The sequence below is a fragment of the Lissotriton helveticus genome, chromosome 9 (genome assembly GCF_964261635.1).
Source record: "Lissotriton helveticus chromosome 9, aLisHel1.1, whole genome shotgun sequence".
NCBI lineage: Eukaryota > Metazoa > Chordata > Amphibia > Caudata > Salamandridae > Lissotriton > Lissotriton helveticus.
Window position 1 is genome coordinate 1,077,397,753 of NC_136070.1, and position 27,079 is coordinate 1,077,424,831.

A 27,079-nucleotide genomic window follows, 5' to 3' on the forward strand; every position below is an offset into this window, starting at 1 on the left:
TTTTAGCCCAGCTTTCCTATTTTTGGATTCATATCAATATTTTGGATGTTCACGAGGATGCTGCCCATTGGGGCGGCACATCCCAGGTCCCTAAAGGATATTTCCAAAAATAAGCATTTTCTTATTTGTTCAAAAAGTAGTGGTTCTGTTGATTTTCTGTTCTTCTCCTTAAAAATTCCAAAATGATAAGATGTGACCGTCACGAAGATTTTAGTAATTGAAACGTGACTACTCTGAAAAAGGAGTTTCTGACAATGTTTAGGGTCCAGGTGATGAGAAACATGATTCTAATTTCTGCGCAGTTTCCTTCTCACTTTATGCATCTTGTCAGTACCTCAGACAAGACTACAAAAATGGTAGTTATAGCCACTTCTGAGGTGTCAGTAGTTGCAGCATCTACAGCACATGTTCTATCTCCTGATGGTGAGGCAGAATATTTAAAGGATCTCACTTGGAGGATGCTGTACAATAATCTTTTGAGGGGACAGGATTTTGGTCTTCCAGATTTTCTGAGGGCCGCCCTCTTGAGAGGATGAGGACATCTTTAAAGTCTCTGAATTCTAGTGGTCTTTGGTTTGAAGCAACTCCCTATATGTACCAATATAGATGACTGCAAATGATTGTTTGGCTCTGACAACATTTCTTCACTGAGACTAGATCTGGCGGAGATGAACAAGTGAGGGCTTTTGGAAACCTTTCATGGAAACGGTGATGCTGTGACATTAGAAAATTGAGAGGAACTTCTTTTTTTGTTATGTTCATTTTGCGGGAGAAACTGTTTGCATAAGTGAAACATTTATAGACAGGTGGTCTCAAAACATTTTCAGATGCAGTGTTGTCTACAGGACGATCCTTTTCAATAAGGCAAGTTACCCAATTTTTTGCTCAAGCGTTTTTAAAAGAAAGAATGACTTGGGGGAAGCGGTGCTGGTGCATTTAGTTTGGAGAATGTGTTCTCATCTTTTGTAATCATTCAAATTGCACCGAGCAGATTCAGTGAGCTATTCCTGGCAATTATTTTCTAGCCCCCAGTTTGGTATTCAGCTGTTCTCAGTGAAGGGAGGTTGTTAAAAGTGTTAGCTTTTCCATTTCCTGTGCCTTGATTGATTTGATTTGTGAATTTATAAAGCGCACAATTGCCCGTGGGCTTCTTGGTGCTACGTCGATGGTCTGACAAGTATATTGCTCTACCTAAGAAGTAAACAACCAGTTTTTTACCTCTTTCCTGAATGTTAGCAGAGATGTGCTGTTTTTAATTGTAATGGGGAGAAGGTTCCAGGAGGAGCGTGGCTTGGATGCCGACCGGGATGGCAGTGTGAGCGATCGGCTCCGCGCCGGATCCCACCATTAATCCTGGAATCGACACGATCGAGACCCCCTGAGTGGTAATTTCACCGCCCAAGGCGTAGCGGGAGCGGAGGCGCTCGGTTGAAGACCTGCTGGTGCCCGGGCGCTGCGCTGTCGACGGCTCCCGGCCCTCGGCGGAGCCGAGTTACAACAAAGAAAGATGGCGGCGCCAGGAACCTGAGGGGACGGAGATCGGACAAAGGGAGGTCCCGAGCAGAGCTGGGGTGCCGCGATCGACTGCTCAAGGCAAGTGGAGCGGGGACCCTCCGACGGAATATTCCGGCGCTGGGCGGAAAGTGCGGGCAGCTCTCGCCGTCCGGGGGACCGACGGGCGCGGCGCCCATCCCCCGCCTCCCTGCAGTGGTAACCGGTTGCGGAGCTGCTTACCCGCGAGCTGGTGTGCATGTCGGGGGCTGCTACGGCTGCAATTGGGCGCTGATTTGGAGGCACTGCAGCGGACCTCCGGACCCGCTTGAGTGGGAGGTGCCGACCGCCGGCCCTGCTGCGGGCGCGGTCCTGGTTCGCGCCGGATTCCGACCTCACATTCCCCCAGAACAATGGCGGATGCCGAGGGTGTGGAGGGGCGTTGATGGCCCGGCGCGTGGTGCTGACGGTGGCCCTGGAGGGCTGAGGACAGGGGGAGCTCCTTGTAGCACTACTGAGCGGACTACAGTGTGGTGGCGCCGAGCGCACTTGAGTGGCGCAGTACTTGTGAGCGGACGGAGACCCTGGCTGGAGCGGATTATCGCCTCCATCTCTGAAACCCTATGCTGATAGCCCACGCCTGCCCTGCACGTTCCCTGGACATTGGAGCGGAGCTGTTACGCTCCAGTACTGTGGGAAGAGCCCTGGGATTGGATGTTCTGGGAGGTGCATGAGAAAAGCAGCACCCTGAAGACGATCTTTGGCCACGGAGGTCGGGCCCTGGCGTTGCACTAGGCTGGGCCCCGCTGGGCGACATTGATGCCCGGTTTTTCCACGGCGGGGCAGCGGAGTAGCGCTTTGAGGCGACCCCGGGGCGGCGCTGGAGGAAATCGGGATGGCCGCTACTGGTGGCGCACCCGATATGGAACGAGGTCAGGCCGACGTGACCGCCTTGGTCCAGGATGGCGGGGCTCCTGCTCCCTTGGAAGCGACGACCCAGGAACAGTGGCTGAATCGGCGGCTGGACAGCATATTGGAAGCGATAACTGCGACGAAAGACTCGCTGCACCAAGATATTGCGCAGGTCGCTACAGGGCTGGGACTCCTAAAGGCGGACCATGCGAAGCTCTCTGACAAAGTGAAGGACAACGAACAACTATTGCAGGAACTGAAGCCGGCGGTGGTCACTGCGGAACATAAACTGAACGATATCCTGAGCCGTTTGGCGACCCTGGAGAGACGTGCGGAAGATGCCGAAAGTCGCAATCGGAGAAATAACGTGAGGGTAGTGGGCCTTCCAGAAAAAATTGAAGGAGATGACGCTGTGGCCTACATGGAGAACTGGTTTAAAAGGGTTGTGGCACCGGAGCGCCTCTCTCCCTTCTTCTCCCTTGAGCGAGCACACAGGGTTCCGGCTCGGCCGCCTCAGCTGGGCCGGCCGCCTAGACCGATGGTGATTAAACTGTTACACTATAAAGATCGGGACCTCCTGATACAGCGAGCACGCTCGCAAGGCCCGTTTCAAGTGGACAATAGCAGGGTAACGATCTTTCCGGATTATACTCAGGTAGTCCAGAGAAATAGGGCGTCCTTCCTGGCCGTGAAAAAAGAATTGAGGGACGAAGGGATTCAGTACTCATTGCTCTTCCCAGCCAAGCTGAGAGTGATCCTAGATGGGAAAACACAATTCTTTCCAACCCCGGAAGAGGCCTGGTCGTGACTTGAGCTTTATCGTGCTGGAACAGACCGCACTGGCAAAAGCAGCAGGAACACGCAGCAACCACCCCGGATAAGAAAATCTCAACGCATCCGTAAACGGAATAAACTTAAAAACGCGTTGCGGAATGCCCAAATGGTGGCGGACAGGAAGGGCGCACTAGCGGCAACAGCGATTATCACGGGATCACAGCAGGAAAAGACATCGGAGGGATCGGACTCTGACGAAGAAGGTTTGAAAACGGGAGGGGACGAGTCGGAAGCGGAGAGCTCGAAGGGTCCAGCGGTCACTCCACAGACTTCGGATGGACTATTTAATGAGTGATGTATCAGGCACATGCCCGACTCTGACTTTTGTGCAGGGACAGTCTCTCCGACTGCTGCACGAACACTCAGGTATGGGGCTGAGACTACACTGTGGGATCGAGGGCGCGGGGTGGGAGCTCTGCTGGCTCTGGGTCGGCGCTGATACACCCTCTAGTGGCCTTTAAGGCCTTTTGTGGTGGAGACCACAGAGTAGTGTAATGTGTGTTGTGTTACAAGTTTGAAGCTGGGTTATTAAGTCCTGTCCTGGGGAGAGGGGTTTGGGGAGTTTTCTGGGGAGTTCGGGGTGAGGGACACAACTGCTGCGATATGAGGGGTGATGGGTTGTTGCTGATTCTATACGGAGACGACTACTATGGGGACGTTACCTAATCTGAAATGCATTTCATGGAATGTCCGTGAACTTCGAACGATGGTAAGACGTCACAAGGTGCATGCCCACTTGGTGAGACGTGGCGTTCAGATTGCAATGCTACAAGAAACTCATTTGACTGAAAAAGAATGCACTGCACTACAGAGGAGGTGGCGTGGGCAGGTGTTTGGTACCACATACTCAGCGTTTGCCAGAGGAGTGCTGATCTGGGTAAGGGCGGGGATACCGTTCCAGGTCATGACCCGGCGGGTAGACCCCGAGGGTAGATATGTGGTGATAGAAGGGAGGCTGTACGGTCGGGAAGTAACACTATGTAGTATATACGCCCCCAATGCTGATCAGGCCCTTTTTTTTATAAACTAACGAGCTCGCTAGCCCATTTCCTGGCGGGCCCCATCATTCTGGGAGGAGACTTTAATTCGATAACTAACGTGGACCTTGATAGATCGCATCCACCATTGGCCGATTCAACGGTGCGCAGATTAGCCACTCAGAGGAAGGAATGGCAAGAGAGATGGGGATTAATAGATGTGTGGAGAGAACAGCATCCTGACACGAGAGACTATTCCTTTTTCTCAGCATTACACGCATTGCATGTGAGAATAGACTCGATACTCTGTAGTGGCCCCTTAGCTGCCATGGCAAGTCACACGGAATATTTAACTAGGACAATTTCAGATCATAATCCCTTATTGGCATCTGTGCAGTGGCAACAGGTGAGATCAACGGTCCCCACATGGAGGCTACAGCCCCACACACTAGAGAATCCGGTGTTTAGTGAAGCAGTCCAACAGGGCGTCGAACACTATTTTAGGGAAAATGAGTGCTCAGCAGCTACGAGATCGGTAGAATGGGATGCGATGAAAGTGGTGGTGAGAGGCGTATGCATGGGCAGGTTCTCGAATGTGAGGACGTCGCTCTTGACTGATCTGGTAAAGGCTGAGGATGTGCTGAGGGGATTAGAGCAGCGTAGACCTGAACGACCAGAACTACAGGAGCAGTTGCTTGAGGCTAAGGAGATAGTGGCGAAGGAAACTGAGCGGCTGCGGTGCTATGACTACAAGCTGTACACTATCAAGGTGCATGCTGAAAGGGATAAAGTGGGTACGCTCCTTGCCAAGCTCGCTAACCCAGAACCTAGGGGGTGCCCGATCATGAGCATAAGAACGGAGACAGGAGACATAGTTTACTCGCAATCAGCGGTCCTAACGCGCTTCAAGTCTTATTACACGGATCTCTATAAATGCCAGCTGGAGGTGGAGGCTTCTGAGATAGGTGATTACTTGGAGTCTGTCCCTTTGCCGGTACTGGACGTCGAGGATGCGGAGGATATAGGAGGACCCATAACGCTTTCAGAGATTAAACTGGCCATTAAACAGATGGCCAGAAACAAAACGCCGGGGGTGGATGGACTGCCTATTGAATTTTATTTAAAATTTATAGATATATTAGCACCCAGGCTATTGATAGTGTATTTGGAAGCGGGTCAGAAGGGATATTTGCCCGAAACGATGAGGGAAGCGCTGGTTGTTCCATTGCTGAAACCGGGCAGAGAGGCATTGGATGTGACATCCTATCGACCCCTATCCATGCTGACGGTGGACTATAAGATCTTGAGCCATATCCTGGCCACCAGACTACTACCGTATATGACCAGATTAGTTCATAGGGACCAAGCAGGGTTTATCCCTACTAGGAACACGTCCATGAATATACATCGCCTGATCCAGATACTAGACAGTGCCAGGGACTCGCCTCATAATCCAGTGGTGTTATCAGTTGACATTGAAAAGGCTTTCGATAGCCTTGAATGGCAGTACCTGGATGAGGTGTTGGCGAAATTCGGCATAGGCGAGGGTTTCAGGAGGTGGACGAGGGTTCTATACTCCTCCGCTACAGCGAGGGTGCGACTGGGACCGATAATATCTTCGGCTTACCCTGTGCGTAGAGGGACGAGACAGGGATGCTCGCTCTCTCCTTTGCTGTTCGCACTGTTGATGGAGCCTTTGGCAGCACTGGCGAGATCGGGCGCGATGTTTCGAGGGGTGACGCAGGGAGCAAAGTCGCATTACATATCACTGTATGCGGACGACCTGTTACTGTACCTAGCCGATTCTGGACGAGCCCTGGAGGGAGCTGTGGGCATGCTATCCAGATTTGGTAAGATTTCGGGCCTTAAGGTGAACTGGACCAAAACTTGTGTTTTTCCGTTACAGGAGGGCACAATATGCCCCCCCCCCCCCTGGGCTGGAAGTGGTTTGGGAACCCTCCAGCTTTACGTACCTGGGCGTCCGCATATATCACGAGACCGCGAACCTGTTAGAAGGTAATGTGGGGCGCTGCGTGCGCGTGCTAAGGGGTTGTATGACCTTTTGGGCATCCCTCCCCTTATCTGTGCTGGGCCGAGTGGCGCTATTGAAGATGGTGGCACATCCGAGGCTACTTTATTATTTTAGGACACTACCGGTATGGATCCCGCAGCGCCTGTTCAAAGACCTACAGATGTTGGTAACGGGCTTCCTGTGGGGCCACGGACGGCGCAGGGTGGCGTTGAAAACCCTGACTAGGCCCAAGCTCGAGGGGGGGATGGCAGTCCCCGATTTCGAATTATACTATCTGGCAGCTCAACTGCAGATATTGACGCAACATGTGGCCAGGGAATTCAGGGGACCAGACCTCGACCGGGGGATCGGTATTCAGCGACATGTCTTATCCTACATAATCATGCAACAGAAACTGGATATGAGGGACCTTACGATGGAGGAAAGAACACTCAGACTCTGCTGGAACAGGAGTCTGAAGAGAGCGAACTGCACCCGATCGTATGAACCGGAGATCCCACTAGGGATGCTGACTGCGCTGCCGCATGGGGGCGATTGGTCCCCGTTATCGGAATGGGAGGAACTGGGATTGCAGATGGTGGGAGACCTCTACCTTGAGGGGACGCTGGCCCCCTTCCGGACGTTGCAGGAACAGTTTGCCTACCAGACGGGAATTTTCTGCTGCACGCGGCAGTGGTTGCGGCGCTGCAAAAGCACTGGAAGAGTGGGCTGGCTGAACCGGAGACGACTATGGCGTGCCAGTATGTGGTTATGGCTGCGGGCACTACCAAAGCGGTGACCTGCCTCCATACTAGAATGCAACGCGAGGGACTGGAACCGCTGGTGGCGCTGAAGGCAAGGTGGGAGGATAGTATAGGTAAGCCCATACCGGACACGATCTGGGGACATGTTTTGGGGCGAACATGGAAGGGTACGAGGAATGCCCGATTCCAACAGGTACACTTCTTCATTATACATAGAGCTTACCTGACCCCGGAGAGGATTACACGATACTTTCGAGTCCAGAACGCCATGTGCCCGAGGTGCTTGACACCTGAAGTGGACTTGGATCATTTGTTGTGGAGATGCCCAAAGCTGGGATTGTACTGGCCTGAGGTAGGGGATATCCTGAACATGGTTACGGACAGGGAGGTAGACTTTGACATGGCGGCATGTTTGCTGCTGTGGTTCCCTCACACAAAGAGGACGAAAATCACAAGCAAATTTATCGATCTGGGACTTATGCTGGCTCAGAGAGAGATTACCTGGCACTGGAAATCTAAAGAAGGCCCATCAGTGAAGAGGTGGATGAATGAGCTGTTGAAATGGGCCGGCTGTGAAAGTATTCTTAGGAGGCGACAGGCTGCCAAGACTGATAATGATAAAGGCTTGGAAATGGCGAGAGCATGGGAAATGATAGTTCAACCTTTGCGTGATTACATGGTGGAGGATGAGGATGAGGGTGAGGTACGACAACTGACAAGGGCTCCATGAAGCATAAATGAGCAGTAGTTACCCCCGATTAGTGGCGTGATACGGCTCTACTACATCTTGCATACACCCACATCAGCGGCAGTTGGGGAGGGAGGAGGGGGGAAGGGAAGGCCAAACAGGGGTAGTTAGGCACACTGACACAGTTGCGGAGAGAGCTGGGCGATGAGATCTAGTGGGAGCTCGCAGTGCAAGGGCCCTCGGGGATCTCAGGCAGGAACCGGGAGGCGAGCATAGTATATCCCCAAGTTGAACACCACTAGTAGATGTGATAGGACCACACTGCAATAGGGGCTACACACTGACACTGACTCCGTAAGTTGTTTAGTTGTGCTTGGTGTCACGAGGGAAGTTGGACGTTAGGGGGGTTAAAAGCGGAAACTGCATAATGTTGGTAACCGACCACCCATGCTGGGTGAGCACTGTGGCATCTTATTATATGTATAACCTGACACGCCGCCCGACCCCCGGGTTGTGGGCTGAATGGCTGTGTACGATATCCTTGTCAACTGTATGTTTGATGATGCCGTAAGTGTACTGGTTGACCTGCTCTGAGGTTTTGTTTCTAATTCCGCAATAAAAAAACGTTTAAAAAAAATAAAAAAAATGGGGAGAAGGTTCCAGGTCTTGGCTGCCTGAAGCAGGAACCCTCCCCCCCCCTCCCCCCCCCCCCCACCTAACTTGCTTAAATTTGGGGACCTGAATCAGCTTTGCCCGGCTCGATCTCAGGCTTCTGGATGGCTCGTATTATTTCAGATGTGTTTTAAAAAAAAAAGGGATCCTGACCCATGTAGAGCTTTATAGGCCAGACAGACTGCATTAAACGTTATTCTCTTTACAATGGGTAACCAATGGAGTGCTCCTAATCTACGGGCTACTGGCTCAAATTTTGGAATATTCAGCACCATCCTTGCTGCCGCTTTCTGTAAGCGATGGCGTTTTGCTAGATATTGACTCTGTATCCCAGCATACAGCGCATTTCCATAATCAAGCCTGCTTGATTGCTGTTGCTAACGTTTTGCATGAGTCCTGGGGAATGAACGGCAGTATTTTTTTAATCATTTTGAGGACATACCAGACCGTAGAAGACAGTTTGTTAGTCTGATCGTCAAAGGATAGTTTGTTATCCAGTATTATTCCTAGATTTCTGACTTTGTTCACTGGGGAGGGGCAGTCCCCTAGGGTGTCTGGCCACCATTTAGGCGACCAACATTTTGTGTCTGTCCTCAACATCATGATTTCGGTTTTATCACAGTTTAGTTTTAAGCAGTTTCACTGCATCCAATGATTATTCTGTCTCATGCAGTTGTTGAATCTGCCTGCGGTTTCTTCTAGGTTGTTTGAGATAGATAGCACTGTTTGAGTGTGTTATGCATAGGATACTGGTAGAAAACCACAGTTCCTTATTATAGCTGCTAGTGGGGCCACATAATCATTAAAAAGGGTAGGGCTCAAGGAAGACCCCTGTGGCACGCCGCACGGTGAATTAAAAGGCCTGGATGTAACCTCTCCTAATTTAACTGTGAAAGTTCTATCGGTTAGATAGGAGGCTAACAACTTGCGTGCCGTATCATGTACTCCTACTTCTGCTAGTCTGGTCAGGAGTGTATCATGGTTTACAGTGTCGAAGGCCGCCGAGAGATCTAATAAAATCAAGGCAGCCTTCCCTCCCGCATCTAGTACACTCCTGAGTTCCTCCACTGCCATAAGCAGTGCTGTTTCAGTTCCATGTTCCTCTCGAAACCCATATTGTTAGTGATCTAGTGCATTAACAGATGTTAAAAATTGTGATAGTTGTTTGTTCATTAATTTTTCAAGTACTTTGGCTACGAAGGGGATTCTCGAGATTGGTCTGTAGTTTCCAGGATTCTGTGGATCTAAATTGGGCTTCTTCAATAGCGGCAGGACCAATGCTGTTTTCCAGGCATCTGGGAAACAGTTAGATTTAATTATGTTAGTAAAGACCAGGGCTAGTTGGTCGCTTAATAGATCTGGAAACAGGTGTAACACCTTAGGTGGACACGGACCCAATAGGCCCCCAGACCTAGTAGTCATTACCACCTGTTTGATCTGTTCTATAGATGGGGGCACAAAGTGGAACCCCGATTTCGGACTCCCGGTGGCCGGTCCCTGTTTGGGTTAAATGCATGACTGTGAGGCATCAGACTTATTGGTCATTTTAAAGGATTCATAGTCAGAATTGACCTTGTCCACAAGAACTGCCCTAAACTGTTGCATAGTTCAGTGCTGCCCTCTATCTGTTTGTTGGAATTGAGGTGTGTTAGTTTTTTTACCGTAGTAAATAGTTCCTTGCTGGAATTCTTGGCCTCATTTATTTTTCGTATAAAATAATTACTTTTTTCTTCGAGGATATGTTTTTGGAAATTGCTAGGGAGGTTCTATATTCCTCTTTCATCTGTTGTTCGTAATTATCCATTTCCTTTCCGCCCTTCTACAATTTTATTTTTGCACCTTCAGTTTGTCGGAGAACCATGGTTTTCATGGATTTGTTCTCTTCGAGGTTATCTTTCTCAGGAGGACTGTTAATCTGATTGCTGAGTTCACCCAACTGAAAACCTGATTGGCGGCTAGGTTGCTGTCTAGCTCTAGTTCTGGAGTGGTCGTGGAAAGTTGCTCCTGTAGTTTGGGAGTGTCAATCTTGGCCCAGTCCTGAATGGTGACATACCTAGGCTGGGGAGTAGTCACATCTGAGACGTGCTCTAGCTTTAAAGTAAATGTTATTACTTTATGGTCTGACCAAGTAACGGGGAGTAGTTCCACAAATTTGATGTTAGTGTTTGAAGTAAAGATCCCATCTAGTGTATGCCCCGCCACATGCATGTCTTGTTTAACAATCTGCTCCATGGATATATTGGACATTGCGTCAGTCAATGTAATTATATTTTTGTCTGAGAACTTTTCTAGGTGTACATTGAAATCGCCCAGGATGGTGAAATCTGAGTCTTTTACGCTAGATTCTAAGAACGGGTTTAATAGTTGAATCAGAGGAGTTTTGGCCCTAGGTGGCCTATAACCCAAGAGCCCTTTCCACGTATAGTTGTTTGTGATGGAGATCTGAAAAGTTAGGGTCTCACAATCCGGGCTACTGCCCAGGTGCGAACCCCTGACTCTCAGTTTGTCCCGGTAGATGATGGCCAGGCCCCCCCCCTTTTCTCTTTTCTATCTGCCAAGATCATTGAGTATCCTTCTGGTATGGCTAGTGCTAAATCTGAATCTGAGGCATCATCCGCCCATGTTTCTGTAATAAAACTAAATCAAGTTTTTGTGTTTCCATAAGTTCGGTCATTTCTGTGTTGTGTTTTACTAATGACCGTGCATTAATTAGTCCAGCTTCAATGCCTTTGGTAGCCTTTCTGATCGAGCGGGTATGTTGCTGTGTTAGTCCCTTGGTTTTAGTGAATTTGAATGGCATCTGGCAGTTTATGCAGTTCTTAGTTTCTGCCAGCATATTCAGCAAAGGGCAGCTAAGATTGGGTCGGAGTACGAGTAGTTCATTTCTGGTGTAGGTTAGCTCCTTATTAATTACTTTATTTTGAGCAGGGGTCTTGACCCTGGACCTGGGCCAGGCGCGGACTGGTGCAGACGGGCTTGCCTTTGGTGCACCTTCGGCGGGCCCGCTGTGGCATCCGCTCTGTCATGGTTTTAAGTAGGGTGTGCAATGATCAGCATGAGCGACTAGACCGCTCTGCACCGGAAATGCCCCCGAGCCAGAAGTGTGTCAGATTGCGATCCCCTCTGCACCCTCCGTACAACCGGCACTTGCCGTGACGGACCGGGGTGACTGGGGACAAGCTGCCTTAGAAGTTTCAAGTGCAGTGTGCAAAGTGTAGCAGGTAAGAATAAAACCAATTTTAAGACTTTAAAAATAAATCACCAAACTCCATTAAGAAGAAATAAGTAGCGTGAGGATTGGAGCAGTCAGCTGCATCCAGGCCTGAGCAGCATACATTTCCATTTGTGAATTAAAATTTGCCTAGCTGACGTAAAGCTAAATTTCAGTTCTAATTAGGACACGGAGGCGAGGAATATGCTTTTTTTCTTCACTTTAATATTTAAATCCAAGAAAAAGAAGCCAGTAAAACATCAAAAAATGACTTATCCCATGATCACCAGGGAAACAAAAAAATTCAGAAGTCTCTGTGCTTTGCAATCATCTACCGGTCCCAGGATGCTTGTTTCCGGTCCATGGAAGACATGGCTTGGCAGTTCGGGCTGGACTGTTCCCATGAGGCACAGGGTCAGACTGATTTGCATATAGCCATGTCTGAAATGGGGTGGCTGAGTGGGCTAAAGAATGGTGATGGATTAAACCCAGATCAGTTGACTGGGGGTGAGTGTTTGATTTGCTCAAACGCTCCGTCCATCATCCCCTTTTGTATCGCTTTGCAATCATCTACGGCGCTGCAATTTCCACTGCAACACATCTGTTGCGTTTGCCAAGGCTTGTTGCTGGTCTTGCCTACCACTGACCCTCCTGTAATTCATCTACCAACGTGGGACAGCTCGTGGATGGCTCCTGTGCTCAAACAGCTTCGCATGGACTCCACGCCTGCATCTTTAAGGCCCCCGTCCTACATTGCAGGACCCTTGAGAGGGGTTGGCATCGTGCTCCTGCATCTCCTGGGCAACTCCAGGTGGCTGGGCTCTGTCTCCTCTCCCCACAGGTACACCTTATCCAGAATCCACACCTGGGTTCCACTGACCTGCTCCACAGGTCACTGTAGCAGCTGGGCAGCCGAGGTTCCCATTGACTTCAAAAGGTGGTTCTGACATACTTTGATATCTGTGCACCTGGGCTCCCTGGTGTAGGTATCCGACTCTTCTGGGTATATATGGGTGGGGGTGCTCTCCAACCTCCCTGGTTCCAACTGGTTTCCTTGGGTCCTCTGGGAAGGGTCCTAAATCCGTAAAACTCCAGCCGCGATTCCTCTATGTTCTTCATTGGATACCGATCGGGGGTATCACCTCTTCATATGGGCACCTAGGGTCACCTAGTCACTTACATGTGGTGGATCTGTGCTTCCCCAATACTAAAGATCCTTGGGTGGTTGTCTTATTTGGGTGCTCACCTCACATTCCATTTTCAAAGTATATGGTTTTGTCCCCCCATGGGGTCCATGTGCTTCTATGTGTTACTTACCTGTTGTTAAGTTATGTTGATTGTGTATTGATATCTCCGGGGAGGAGATATACCAATGTAGTTTAGTGTTGATGTGTAATAAATACTACAGTTGTTTTTTCTTTTGTGAGCATCACCGACTTGTGTGGTAAATGCACCTGCTTTACACCCTTCTGAATAAGCCTTAGCTGCTCTCCGCAGCTACCCCTTGAGAGCTTTGGTTAGCAGGGACCACTTCTACTATCACTAAGGGTTGCCTGGACTCAGTGCAGGGTGTATCACCAATAGGTGTACACCATATTCTGAGATAACCTCCCTCAACAGCCACCTCGCCTATGGCCGAGGCTTTGTTGAGGATGACCTTGTTCGCAGCTTTTGCATCGTCGAAGACGACCACTTTGTTGATTTTTTTTTTAAACGTAGTTTATTGGTTTTTCATACAAAACATACATGGGTCCTTATGTTATACTTGTCGCCATAACTCAAAAGACTCAAATAATAACCCCCCCACTAGCTATATAGTGCATGGTATAATGATACGTTAGCTTCCATAGTCAATTCTTCGAATGAGGCAGGACCTCTAACAAACTTGTCTTTTTACGTTCAACCCTATGAAACTACAAGTTCCCTCCCCCCTCCCTTGTACCCCACCACCTGCGTAGATAACCGTGTCTAAACTCTATTGGTATGTATACCCAGGAATAGCCATGTGGTAAGTTATGTGATGTGCCTGTTGTGTTCTGGTTCAGCTTTCCCAATATCGTCTTGTTCTTCCCCTCGGTCACGGGGCTCAGGGTCCCGTAGTGCCTGCACTAGTGCCTCCCATGCAGCCGCTGCTTCTAGTGCCTTATCATCCCTGCGCGCCATTTTATATCGTAGTGCGCTTTCACTGTTGGCCCATTTCAGAAACTCAGTCTTCCATCTTGTACTGATGGGAGCTATTTTTGCTCTCCAGTGCTTCGTGATTTCCCGCTTTGCTAACAGTAGCCCCATATCTATGAACTTGCTCGTAATCTTATTCTTGGGCGTATGTGGAAACCAATGCAGTATACTAATGGCCATGTCGAACTGCAAACGCCTCTCTGTCACCTCATTCAGGGTATCACCCACTTCCTTCCAGTATTGTCCTAGCGCTGGGCAAGTCCGCAGCATGTGGTCTAGTCCCCCCCCACTCTCGTACATCTAGGGCACGCCGCCTCTTCCACCCCAAAATGTTTTCGGATTTTCCCAGGCGTTATGTATGCTCTGTGGAGGATATAGAAATGTATTAATTGGAAGTGAGCATTCCTCGTGCTCTTCCGAGCTCTTCTCACTATCTGTGCCCAGGCCGTCTCAGGGATGTCTTTGCCTAAATCGGTTTCCCGCTTTCTTTTCAGTGCAGTCAAGGGCGGCAGATTTTCACGGAGCATTCTAGCGTACAGGCATGTAACTGCTTTGAAGGTCTCAACCGCCATCATGGTGTATTGACAGGCTATAGTTGTCTTGGGTTCCAGCAACCCCTCCTTCCAGTGCGTCTGTATTGCTCTAGTAATAGCAGCATGCAGCAAGAAACCCCCCCTCGGTAGATCAAACCTCTCTTGGAGAGTTTGGTAGGGAAGAAGCGCCCCGTCCTCATATAGATCTCCCAATACTTGTAGCCCTGCCTTCTCCCAAGTCTGTAATTGCGACCAATCACCGCCATGCGGTAGTGCCGTCACCATCCCGAGCGGTATCTCGGGCGCATATGGGTGGATCACCCCCGCTCTGCGTTGGGAGCGATTCCAACAGAGTCTAAAAGTCTTCTCCTCAGTGAGAAGGTCTCTGAGGTCCAGCTTCTGCTGCAAAGCTACGTATGCAAGTACGTGTCGAGGCGTTCCCCCATCCCTCTTGTGTTCCGGTCCCCGGTACACTCTCGCTATTTCTTGAGTAAAGATCTGCAGTTGGGCTGCCAAATGGTATAGCTCGAAGTCTGGGACTGCCAGTCCCCCCTCATCTTTAGGTCGTATCAATGTCGTCTGTGCTATTCTACATCTGCCCGAACCCCAGAGGAAAGATAGCACCAGTGATTTCAGTAATTTGAAAGTGGAGCTGGGTATCCACAGCGGGAGTGTTCTAAAATAATACAGAAGACGTGGGAGTGCTACCATTTTCAAGAGGGATATGCGGCCTGTCACCGATAGTGGCAGGGTGGCCCAAAAGGCCATACTGCCTTTCAATGCTCGTATAGCGCGGTGCACATTACCCTCCAACATATCCGCCGTCGTGTGATAGATGTATACTCCTAGGTATTTCAAGCATGTGGGCTCCCAGCTTATCACCCGACTCGTACTTGGTCTGGCCTCTCCCTGCCGCACTGGAAATATGCATGTCTTGGACCAATTCACTTTTAGGCCCGATACTTCTCCAAATTTCGAGAGTAAATTCTCCGCCCCCGTCAGCGCACTGTCTGCATCTTCAAGGAATAGCAATAAGTCGTCTGCGTAAAGTGATATATACTGTTGTCCGTCCCTGCTGCCTAGGCCTCCGTAATATCTCCCCGTTCGGATTTCGGCCACCTAGGGTTCTATCGCCAGGGCAAACAGCAGGGGGGACAACGAGCACCCCTGCCTTGTCCCCCGCTCCACTGGGTATTGGGATGATATCAGTGATCCCAGTCTCACTCTGGCCACTGCCGAGGTGTACAGCACTTTCGTCCACCGTATATATCCCTCTCCTAGCCCGAAACGTCCCAAGACTTTATATAGGTGCTCCCATTCCACGCTATCAAAAGCTTTCTCAATGTCTATCGATAATACCAGTGGCGTTTGCGCTTCTAAATGGTCGTCTTCTAATAGTCGTATTAGCCTTCGGATATTCGCGGTTGTGTTCCACGTTGGTATGAAACCAGCCTGATCATCGTGGACTAGTGCAGTCATGTGCTGTAGTAGTCAGGCCGCCAGAATGCTACTCAGAATCTTATAGTCGGTGGTCAACATTGACAGTGGTCTGTATGAGGACGTATGCTCGCCCTCCCTCCCCGGCTTCAGCAATGGAATCACTAGCGCTTTGCGCATTGACTGGGGCAGGTGGCCCATCTCCTTGGCTTCTTTATAGACTTCCTGGAGCCTCGGCGCTAACAGGTCTACATATTTCCCATAAAACTCTATGGGTAGCCCATCAAGTCCTGGTGTTTTATTGCGAGCCATGCATTTAATGGCCCCCCGAATTTCACCCAGTTCTATTTCTTTCCCTAATTCTTCCGCCTATTCATGGTCTAGTCCTGGTAAGTTCAGCTCGTCTAGGAAGGCGTCAATTATGGGGTTTCCGATCTCTAATTTACTTGTATAGAGTGTTTCATAATAGCGTTTGAAGCATTGCAGAATTCCGTTTTGGGTATAAATCGTTCCTCCTTCCTCCCTCTCTGAAAGCCATGATTGGGGAGTTTCTCTTTGTGGGGTTGGCCAGCCAGGCCAGCAGTGTTCCAGCTTTGTCCCCCTCCGCATGCGCCCTCATCATGTAAGCCCTGTGATCGAAGCTGCGTAGGCGCTTCACTTCAACTGCTACCGCTTCTTTGGCTGTGCTAATCTCACCCTGCAACTCTGGGCGGCAAGGTCTCGCCACCTCAATCTCTCTTAGGTTAGTTTCAGCTTTGTCTAGGTTGTCCTGGTTCACCTTCCGCACTCTCGCTTGCTTCCCTATACAGAGTCCCCTAATGACCACCTTAAAGGCGTCCCATTCTATTGCCCTCGATGTGGCTGTACCAGCATTTTCTGTGAAATATTGGGTTATTCCCTCCTCTAGTGCTGCATGGAAAAGCGGGTCATCCAACGTTTCAGGTCTTAGTTTCCAAGTAGGGACACACGAGACCCCAACCATCCAGTCCATGGTGACCAGCAGGGGGTTATGGTCTGAGATTGTTCTGATAAGATATTCGGTCTGCACAATGGTTGGCATTACCGTTGGGGAGCACAGCACTGCATCTAGACGAACATGCAGCTCGTGCATGCCAGAGAAAAACGAGTAATCCCGATCTCTCGGGTGTTACTCGCGCCAAGCATCTATCAATCCCCAGCTCACTTGCCAGTCCAATCTACCTTTGGCCAGTCGTTGGATCGGGGAATCCACCAGAGGAGGGTGAGACCTGTCCAGCGAGACATCCGCTATAGAGTTGAAATCTCCCCCATCACAAGTGGGCTCGCCAGGTAATGCGCAAGTGCCCCAGACATCTGTGCCAGGAAGTCCAGCTGATTAGTGTTGGGTGCATATACACTGCATAGGGCGATGTCTCTGCCTCTGAGCTTCCCCTCAATCGCTACATATCTGCCCTCTGGATCTATTGTCTGCCTAGACATCTGAAATGGAACACCCGCCCTTATCCAAATCAGAGCCCCTCTAGCAAATGCAGAGTATGTGGTGTTGTATACTTGGCCCCTTCATCTGCGCTGCAGTGCAATTCCTTCAGTTTTTGTTAAGTGCGTCTCTTGGAGTAGTGCAATGTGTACCCCCCTGCGAACCAGATAAGCATGGACTTTGTGTCTTCTCGTCATAGTATGTAGCCCTCACATTCCAGGTTACACATTTCAGTTTAGCGGTATCAGCCATTGTCCCAGAGCATCCTGCGGTAGCTAACACATTTCTCTGCTCCTACATCGGTGGTGGTCCCTCCCCAACATCCCCCCAACTGTCCCAAATCCCCCACCCCCCCAAGAACAGGTCCTAGTGATTCCCACCTAGTCCCCATCCAAACCTTGACTTCTGTCATACAACTACTAAGCCCAACAGTAGTCCCTGTGGGCGTGCCTTATGGGCAATGAGGGGGGTTGGTCACCACCGGGCAGCCGCTACTCTTCTTCTAACTCACATTGTCCAACCGGGCCCTGTATAACCAAGCCCCCCCTGATCTCCCCACTCTCCCCCCCAAACAGCGTATAGTCAAACAGTGCAAGTGGCGTACGCCCAGAGGTCTGCATCAATTACAGGTCTATGAGTCGGTTGTCTCAACTGGTTCATCGCCCTCCATCACTACACATCTATTCCCACTTCCTGCTTTCTGCACCCCTCTCCCTCGCATCACACCTGTTGTGGCGGGACCATCAAGTCCAGGGTGGCGCACCACATCCAGACACCCAGCTGACTCAACCTTGATCCAGCATGCCATCTGCCGTTGCTGGCGTGACCACAGGGAAGCGTGCGCTGCCCACCTCCGACTGCTCATCGCCCGAGCCTTCGGTGCCAACATCTGAGTCCGTTTTCTCTGGAGACTGGCGCCTGTGTGGGCTCGAGAGTGCCATTACTGCTTCCAGCGCATCTCTCCATTCTGACTCTGCCTGCTGTGTTAGAGGTCCTCTAGGACTTCCCTGGCGGCGTAGACGCCTTCTCGGCTTGCTCTGTTGCTGAAGATCCGTGGGGTTCCTCGCCTTGTGCTCTGCGCCGTCCTTCCCCGCTCTGTATAGTTCTAACCATTCGCAGACCTCCTCCGGTGTGTTAAAGAAATTTGCTGAGCCATCGACAATGATTCGCAATTTAGCCGGGAAGAGCAGTGAGTACTGGAGCCCCTCCATCCTCAGTTCTCGTTTAACAGCTAAGAAGGAGGATCGTCTCTGCTGTGTTTCGTAGGTATAGTCCGAAAATAGATTTACCTTATTGTTTCCTACATGATATGGCCCGTTCATGCGTGCTCTCTGGAGCAGGAGGTCTCTGTCCCGGTAGTGTAACAACCTCGCCACCAGCGTTCTCGGGGGTCGCCCCTGTGGTGGAGGTCTTGCTAGCACCCTATGGCCTCTCTCCAGGGTGTAGAATGTTGATAGGCCTTCCGGCGCCACCTTCGTCTTGAGCCATTCCTCCAGGTATTTCACCATATCATCTCCTTCCGTTTTTTCAGGCAGCCCTACTATGCGGACATTGTTCCGGCGGTTGCGTCCTTCTGCCTCCTCCGCCCTTTTTTCTAGTGCTCCTACTCGGTCAAGGACAGCAGACATGGCAGCCTTAAGTCCAGTGTGCATTGGGACTACAGTCTGGAGCGTATGTTCAGCCTCTTTGACTCTGTCCACAAGTTTACCGTGGTCCGCCTGCAAAAGGCCGAGGCCCTTCGCCACCTGCGCTATGTCTTGCTGCAGCGTTGCTTTGGTGTCTACTATTGCTGTCAAAATTTGGTCCAGCTGCCGTTGTAATTGTGGGTCGCGCGGCTGGTCCTGCTCCTCGTGCTCACCATGCCCTGACATTTCTGTATCAGACTGTTGTTGGGCTCCGTCCTTCTTGCCTCTTGGTTTCCCCATGATACGCTTTCGTGGGGGTAGGTCTCCCTGTTGTGAGCCCCATGTGAGGATTATAAGCGTCTCGCAGCAGCTGAGAGGTTCGCCCAGTGTTTTCCCCGCAGGCAAGGCGAAGGTCCACACTCTGCCAGTCAATTCTAGCCCAGCTCCGCATCACCGTGTCTGTCGGGCTCCTATGGTCTCTCCTCTATTGCGTTGCTGGCATCTGCCGGCACTCCTCCCTCCCCCTCGACGGCCCACTCGCGTGGGCCTCTGTGGAGTGTTAAGCTGTCACTCTGGTTTTGCTCTCACCTCCTCCGATCGTCAGGGCAGTGCACCGTGAGGTCAGGGACCACGAACTGTCCTTAAGGCCCCTTTGACAGCGGTCAGGAGGGGTCAGCCAGCTTTAGCGTGCTTCAACGATGTGGTGCTCCATCCAGGCAAGAGGGCGCCGCTCAATTGTCTCCTCCCGTTCATACAATACTGCGTAACAGAGCTATACTCAGGCCCAAACCGACTGCATGGTGATGTGCCCAGGTCTCTAGAGGCCAGTCCCTCGAAGTCTGGTTCCCCGAACCCAGAGAGGACGAAGGTTGCGCAGCTCTCCACACCCTCAGGCAGTGGCGATGTTACTGGCTCTGTGGTAGTCCCTCCGCTCTCCGCTAGGATCCGCCCTTGCAGCTGGGTCCGAATCACCGTCGATAGCCTCTACAGGTGGGGGCCCCGTGGGGTTTCGCTCTAGTACCCTCCAGTCGCGTGCCCCCTCATTGCCACTGTCCTGTCGCACACAGTTTCACCCTGCTCACCGGAAATAGCTCCCACTGCCGGGAGGGCGCCTCTAGCCTCATATGTCAGTAAGGTCTGGTATCCGAGCCCAAAGAGCGTCAGTGTCACATCTGCCGCCCTTATAGTTGCAGCTCATCTCCCTGTCGTCGCTTGTACCGGGTCTCCCAGGTTCAGTGGGCCTCAAGCTGCTTCAGGGGTTCGATCGCCTCTCGGGCTGCGCAGCACGCTCGGTTCTGCCCCCCCGCAGGGTCTTGGTTGGGGGTTATGGCCAAGCGCCTCAGTCGCCTTGTCAATTAGGCAGGGGAGTGCTCAATTACGGCTGCTTGCCTGGCGTCCCGCCGTCCGCGTCCGAGGCACGGGCCTCTCTCCGCTCTCGTCGCCGTCGTCCCGATCGCTCATCAGGTATGGGAGGGTCCGCTCCTCACGGGCACTCCCCTGGTGGCGCTACACTCGTTCTCCAGCCCTCTCGGCAGGTCAGCCTGCTGCTTGTTGAGCGCTATGGAGGGGCAGTAGTATGCAGGAGCCTGAGGGTTATGGGATTCGCTTTCCGCAGTGCTCTGCCATTTTGGGCTATGCGACTCCGTCCTCTCCGAGTAGTCTTTCAACCGCTGTAGTTTAACGCAGCGGCTTCAGATGTTTCCGAAACCACCGCCGGGTGGTCGCAGCCCCTTTATCGTCCGTTTGGGTGGGTTTGGGAGCCCAGGGCGTAATTACGGGCTGGGTCGTGGAGCTCACGAGCTAAGCGGCTTGCATCCATGGCTCCAAGCTCCGCCCCTGACAACCACTTTGTTGATGACGGCCAATGTATCTGACATGTCCACGAAGACGACCTTGATGACAATGATCATCCATTCATCATCGATGGCAGTCTCACCACCACCAGTGTCGACAAAAACTTCATAGATGTCGCCACTATTAAAGCCTTCATCTTTGCTGCTCACTCTGCATTCCCCACCATAGACGTTCTCATGGGTGAGATGTTTTCAACCAGATGCTTCACAAATCTCTATTGCCATCCAGCCCTTTGCTGGACGTCCAGGAATCTGATGATGATGGGCTTTTTAGACTAGCTCATGGCCCATCAGGACTTCATGTTAAGTATCAAGAAGAGGATGATGATGAGGAGGAGAAAGTGTATTATGCATAGGATTATCTTCATCATCATTTCACAGGCAAAATATATTTATTTATTTATTTATTATTTATTATTACATTTCTTAAGCGCTCAGCTACCCGTAGGTTTCCCGGCGCTGGGAGTATAAGACAGTATACCAAATGAGGAGTGGGTCAAATCAGCGATCTATGGGTCCTGTACATGAACCCGTGGTTCAGATTCATGTGGCTGTAGTGCAGGATCTACAGGTAATGTTGCAGGACTATCACACACGCTTTCTTTCATATAAAGGAGCAGCTCCACCTGCACCTTCTGCTGCAACTTTACCTCCGGCATCTCTGCTTCCTATAGCACTTCCTACACCTCGAATGACTCTGGGATCAAATATGACCATGCCATCAGAACAGGATTCATCTTCTTCTGATGATGATAGGGAGGAGGGAGAACTTCGAAACACCTATTCAGTGGCCAGCGAATGTGATGATTACCTAATTCCCGCACCTATCCCCCTTCTCGTCAACCGACAGACTCACCACCGGAAGACAAAGGTGTTTTTCACTCACTGATGGAGAGGGCAGCTTTCAGATTCCAACTTCCTATACTAGTCAAATAGTCGGACTATTTTCTTCATGATTTTAAGGACCAGTCAAGAAGTCAGTAAGGGCAATACCTATAATTAATTTCATATGGGAGGAAGGTATTAGAATCATGAAAATGTCAGCTTATATGTCTACAATCCATCCCAGGATTGACAAAAAGTATAAAGCCCCTGACGACGCTCACTCTTTCACCCAGCACTACTGCCTGGATTTGGCAAGCTTCAGTGACTCAGCTGCAGAACAAGGTGTTTTACGTCATCTTTTTCAATAAGGTAAGTGTGAGGAAAAGCGTTCCGGGACTTCAGAAGTGGGACACTTTCCACATTACCTTTCCCCGTCTCCTCTCCTGTATTCACAGAACTCACCCGAGGAGTGCTGGTCCTTTAAGATGACAGGCTTCCCAGGTCAGCTGTCGGGGTCACGTGGTGCAGAGGGCTTCAAAGAGGAAGCCGTGAGAAACAGTGGGCGTTCACTGGGACCAACGGACGAAGAACGCCAGGAGAAGACGCTTGCTCGGACATACTCGGTGTTTCCGTGGGACAAAACAGGAAACCTTCAAGAGGAGTACGAAGACTCGCCAGCCGAGGAGAAGAACCGGAGCAGAGCGGAGCAGGACGACGGAACAGACGGGCAGCCAGACCCTACCTGGCAACGCGACAACTCGAGCCACGGCCCTGGAGGGACGTGGCTCCACAAGGTACGGGGACGAATTTCCTCGGTCTGGGGGCGCGCCCTAGAGGGACCTAGAGGGGGAGTAAAAAGGGAAGACAAAGAGCCAAGCCCGTCTTCAGCATATTAACGCGCAATGCATGAGATAGGACACTGGTGACGGTAGAGGTGGCAGTTCCCTTCACTTTCCCTGATTCCCTGCGCCAAATACTGTAGATTGCAAACAACGCCCTTACAGGGTTCTTTTGTTTCTTTTCTTTATGGTATCAACGGGTCACGACCACCAAGCATATTATTATTATATTTAATTTTATACAGCGCACAGCTACCAGGAGGTTTCCCGGCGCTAAACAAAAAGAGAGAGAACGGGGTAGTTACAAAGAACAGACTTTTACCAACATAAAGGGTCTATAAGTTAAATAACCAGGTCTTAAGGTCTCTGCGGAACCTTAGATAGCAGGATTCAGTGCGTAAGGAAAGAGGTAGAGTATTCCACAAGGAAGGAGCCAAATAAGCGAATGAGCGGCCGCCCATTCTGGCTCTCCTAATACGAGGCACCTGATATCTATATTGGGTAGACGAACGAAGAGTGCGGGGGGGACAATAGTGGTGAACCAGAGTGCTTAAATGAAGAGGGGCAGTACCTGACTTGATACGGTGCATAATGCAGAGAGCTTTAAATTTAGAACGGCTTTCGATTCGAAGCCAGTGTAGGCTGCGCAAAGAAGCCGAGGTGGAAGAGGTTCTAGGGAGATTGCAGAGTAATCGAACAGCCATGTTTTGGACCATCTGAAGTTTGCGAGTCACCTCCTTACATGCACCCAGAAGGAGGACATTCCCATAGTCCAACCGAGATGTAATTAACGCTTGGACTACGGTTCTCTGGGTGTCATGGGGAAGCATCCATATGATCTTTCTCAGCCACTTGAGGATGGTAATACAGGTGGCCGAGACCTTGATCACATGTTGCCTCATCGACAGCTGATCATCAAATATGATGCCTAGGTTGCGAGCTGTTTTGGAGGGAACAGGTAGGGGACCCATTTGCTGTGGCCAATGGTAGGGGCCCCAGAGTGTGGTGTTCTGGCCAAACAGGAGAAGCTCTGTCTTATCCCCATTTAGTTTTAATTTGTTGTTATGCATCCAACTAGCTATATTATTGAGACCAGAGAGAAGAGATGATATGGTGGAGTGTTGGCCTGTGGAAAGTGAGTAGATGATCTGAGTATCATCAGCATAAGAATAAATAATAAGTCCGGCTTGTTCCGCAATGGTAGCAAGGGGTCTAACATATAAGTTGAAGAATAGTGGACTCAGAATAGAGCCCTGCGGGACGCCATGAGTGGAATGATGGATTTTTGAAGCTGAGGAGGGGGAGAAAACTTGAAACGTGCGGCCAGAGAGATAGCTGGCCACCCAACCGAGAGCTGAGCCACTGATGCCGATGGACTTGATGGCAGTAAGAAGGATGGAGTGGGAAACAGTGTCAAAAGCGGCACTCAAATCCAATAGGATGAGTGCCACAGTTTCTCCTCTGTCTACCTGGCATTGAATGGCCTCAGAGACCCCAAGAAGAGTAGACTCGGTTGAGAAGCCAGCCCTAAAACCAGACTGAGACTGATGGAGAAAGTTGCCTGATTCAATGTGAGTGGTAAGCTGTTTGTTGACATGCTTTTCCAGGATTTTGGAATAGACCGGAAGGAGTGAGATAGGACAGAAATTAGCTGGATTGTTGGGATCAGCGTTGGCCTTCTTCAGTAGGGGCACAATCATCGCGTGCTTCCACGTACTTGGGACCTTGGCTTCTTTGAATGAGGCATTGAGGAGTTCCAAAATTAAAGTGAGTGCATGCGAATCAAGAGATAAAAGGATTTGTGGGGGCATGGGGTCCAAGGGGGAACCAGATTTAATGCAACCCAGAATATTCTGCAGAGAGGTGATAGTAAGAGAGTCTCATGCAGTCAGATGAAACGGGGAGGGCGAACCCCTTAGTGTATTTGTTTCTAATTCATGCAAGGGTAAGGACATGACCTGCTATAGTGTCTAAATTGGAAAAAATGGGATCTAATAAGTTTCCTGCCTTGTGAGTGGGGCCAGAGTTATGCAGAGAAATGTTCAGTGCTGCTAAATCCTGTATAAGGTGTGTACTGGTGGGGCAGGATACATCGTTAAGATGTAAGTTAAGGTCTCCGAAGACCAGAAAATTGGTTGAGTGCAAGAGTAATGGAGCAATATAGTCAGGAAATGAGGAGGCCCAAGTACTGGCCGTGCCAGGTGGACGGTAGACGAGAATGCCCGAAAGAGTGTAGTTGGGGGAGAGCAGAAGTTTAAACAGGCCGGCTTCACAATTAGGAATAGCTAGGTCTTCCCATTTACAAGAATACGTTCTTTTAAAAATGATTGCTATACCGCCTCCCTCTTTTCCCACTCTATTTTTACCTACATAAGTGTAGTCATCAGGGAGGGCAGAGGCTATGTCGGGGCCCGAGCTGTCGTTCAGCCAGGTCTCTGTGAGAAACATATCAGCTGGTTGAGTGGAAGTGATGAGGTCAAAGGTGTCGTTCCTATGCTTCGGTAAGGACCTACAATTTAGACTGATAAAAGTGAGGTCAGCAGGGGAATTAAAGGGTTTGTGCCGTGATGGGGTTTGCGGAAAATTAGAAGAGGCTATATCAAACAAAGAGGGAAGGGATAATAAGGATAAATTGCACTCCGGGCAACTTAAAGGGGCATGGAGGCAGGACAGAGGGCGGTGGTGCCGCGAACATTGTAAAGGCTTGAGACTCATCAGGGTCTCACTGGAGTACGAAAAAGTAGCTTTTGAAGAGGCTGGGGGGGTGGCCCCTGGTCCCGTCTGGTCGCGGACGGGCTCAGACGGGCAGGACTTTGGCACGACTCCGGCGCGCCACCGTCGCGCCCGCTGCGCGCGTCCGCGGTGCGTCGGTTTAGCACATCGGTTATGTAGGGAGGAGGCGGCAGGAAGACTAGACCGCTCCCCCCACTTCCGCCGGAAGTGAGTGCAAAAGAGGAAAGTAAGACCTCCCTCCACACCACGAGCTCTGCTCGGGGAGGAACGGGGAGTGGGAATACACACAAAAATAAATGCAGTGACAGTGGCACAGAAATTAAGAATACAAAAAGCTTTTAAAATAAACACGCAGTGCAGGCGCCTGGTGAAGTGCCCCTCTGCCCTCTCACAGCAGCGTGCACCCCAGGAGCAAGTAATGCTCAGGAAACAGATTAAAAATCACTAGGTCGGAGTGCGAGCACCAAAATCGTGCCCCCTGCCTAGAAAGCAACAAGATTTAAAAAATGAATGCAGCGCAGAGTGACACCTAAATCGTGCCCCTGCAATATAATTTTCAATTCTGGTCTAGTGCAGCAGCACACGTACCCTCTCTTACAGGGTTCTTTTGTTTCTTTTCTTTATGGTATCAACGGGCCATGACCACCAAGCATAGACGACAGGACCTCAACAGCGCTAGAAGGTCAAGAGAAGCGCCGGAGCCATACTACAACTCCCAGAATCCCCTGCAGCGGAGAGCCTGATTAACCTTATGCTTCCCATTATTTTGCGCCCAAAGACTCTATCCCCTTAAAGTCTTTGTGACTGTAGCATTTTGTTGACAATAAATCACTGAAATAGAAACTAGAGTACCCTGGTCTGCTTCTCCACCACTCCACACGTGGTGTCAGAAGTGGGATCTGAGGTCGCCTCCAAAATGGAAAATCTTATCCAGCAATTAATTTGCGGCCAGGAAAAGCTGGAATGGGCGGTGGAGAAACAAATGTCCTCTGCTAATGCAGACCGGGAACTTATAAAAGACGGCTTAGAAAACCATACCGACCAGATGTTGTGGCTGATGATCGAAGGGACCTTACCACACAACTCCAAATACGTGTGGGTACCGGTCCCAATGTTTCACTTCAAAAATACGTTACTGGAGAGGATCCCGATGCCTTTCTTCTTAATTTTGAAAGGGCAGCAGGGGCGTCTGGAGAGGGGAAGGAGTGGGACATGTTGCTTCCACTGGCCTTATACGTGGTAAGGAGTCAAGTTCAGTCTAGCTTAGGTTCTTCCCCATTCCAACTACTATACGGAAGAGAACCAAGAAGTCTCTTAGAGATTACCAAGGAAGTGTGGGAGCAAGAATAGGAGGAGGACACAAAATCCTTCTTTGAGTACACCAAAGGTCTACGCTCCAAACTACACAAACTAAGGGAATTTGCTGACTCGAACCTAGAGAAAGCACAAACGAAACAAAAAATATTGTACAATAAAGGGAAGAAGTGGCAACAGTTATCGGTAGGAGACTGGGTTTTGGACCTTCTACCTACTGCTATAGGTAAAACCAAGTCCGGCTGGCAAGGGCCCTATAAGGTGACAGAAAAAATCGGGCTGACCTCCTACAAGATACAGGTCAATCCCCGAAAAGGTCAGTTATACCATATAAAACCTCCTCAAGAAGTGGTTAGATTCCCCCCCTCAAGATGTCCTACACATCGGGGACGTTTCCCCTACCACCTCTACAGTGAGACAGTTAATCATCAACCCGGACTTAACCATGGAACAGGAAGGGACCCTTCAGAAAACTCTAACTCCTTTTGAACAGGTCTTCTCTGACTTACCAGGTAGAACCTCTCTAGCTGAGCATGCTATCACCACTCAGCCTGGGAAAATAGTTAAACAAAAACCGTATAGAATACCGGCGGCAAGGAGGCAGGCAATCGAAAAGGAAGTAGAAAGTATGTTGGAGCTACGGGTTATCAAACCATCAAACAGCGAATGGTCTTCTCCTATAGTACTAGTGCCAAAACCGGACGGGCCACGACCACCAATCATAGA

The 27,079-nt window shown here is 50.3% G+C and overlaps 1 protein-coding gene across 2 annotated transcripts in view; it reads left to right on the forward strand.

The window, feature by feature from the left end:
• DNAH1 (dynein axonemal heavy chain 1) overlaps nt 1–27,079 on the forward strand; it is a 1,443,760-nt gene that overhangs the window by 460,361 nt on the left and 956,320 nt on the right. The gene's annotated exons all lie outside the window — the stretch shown is intronic.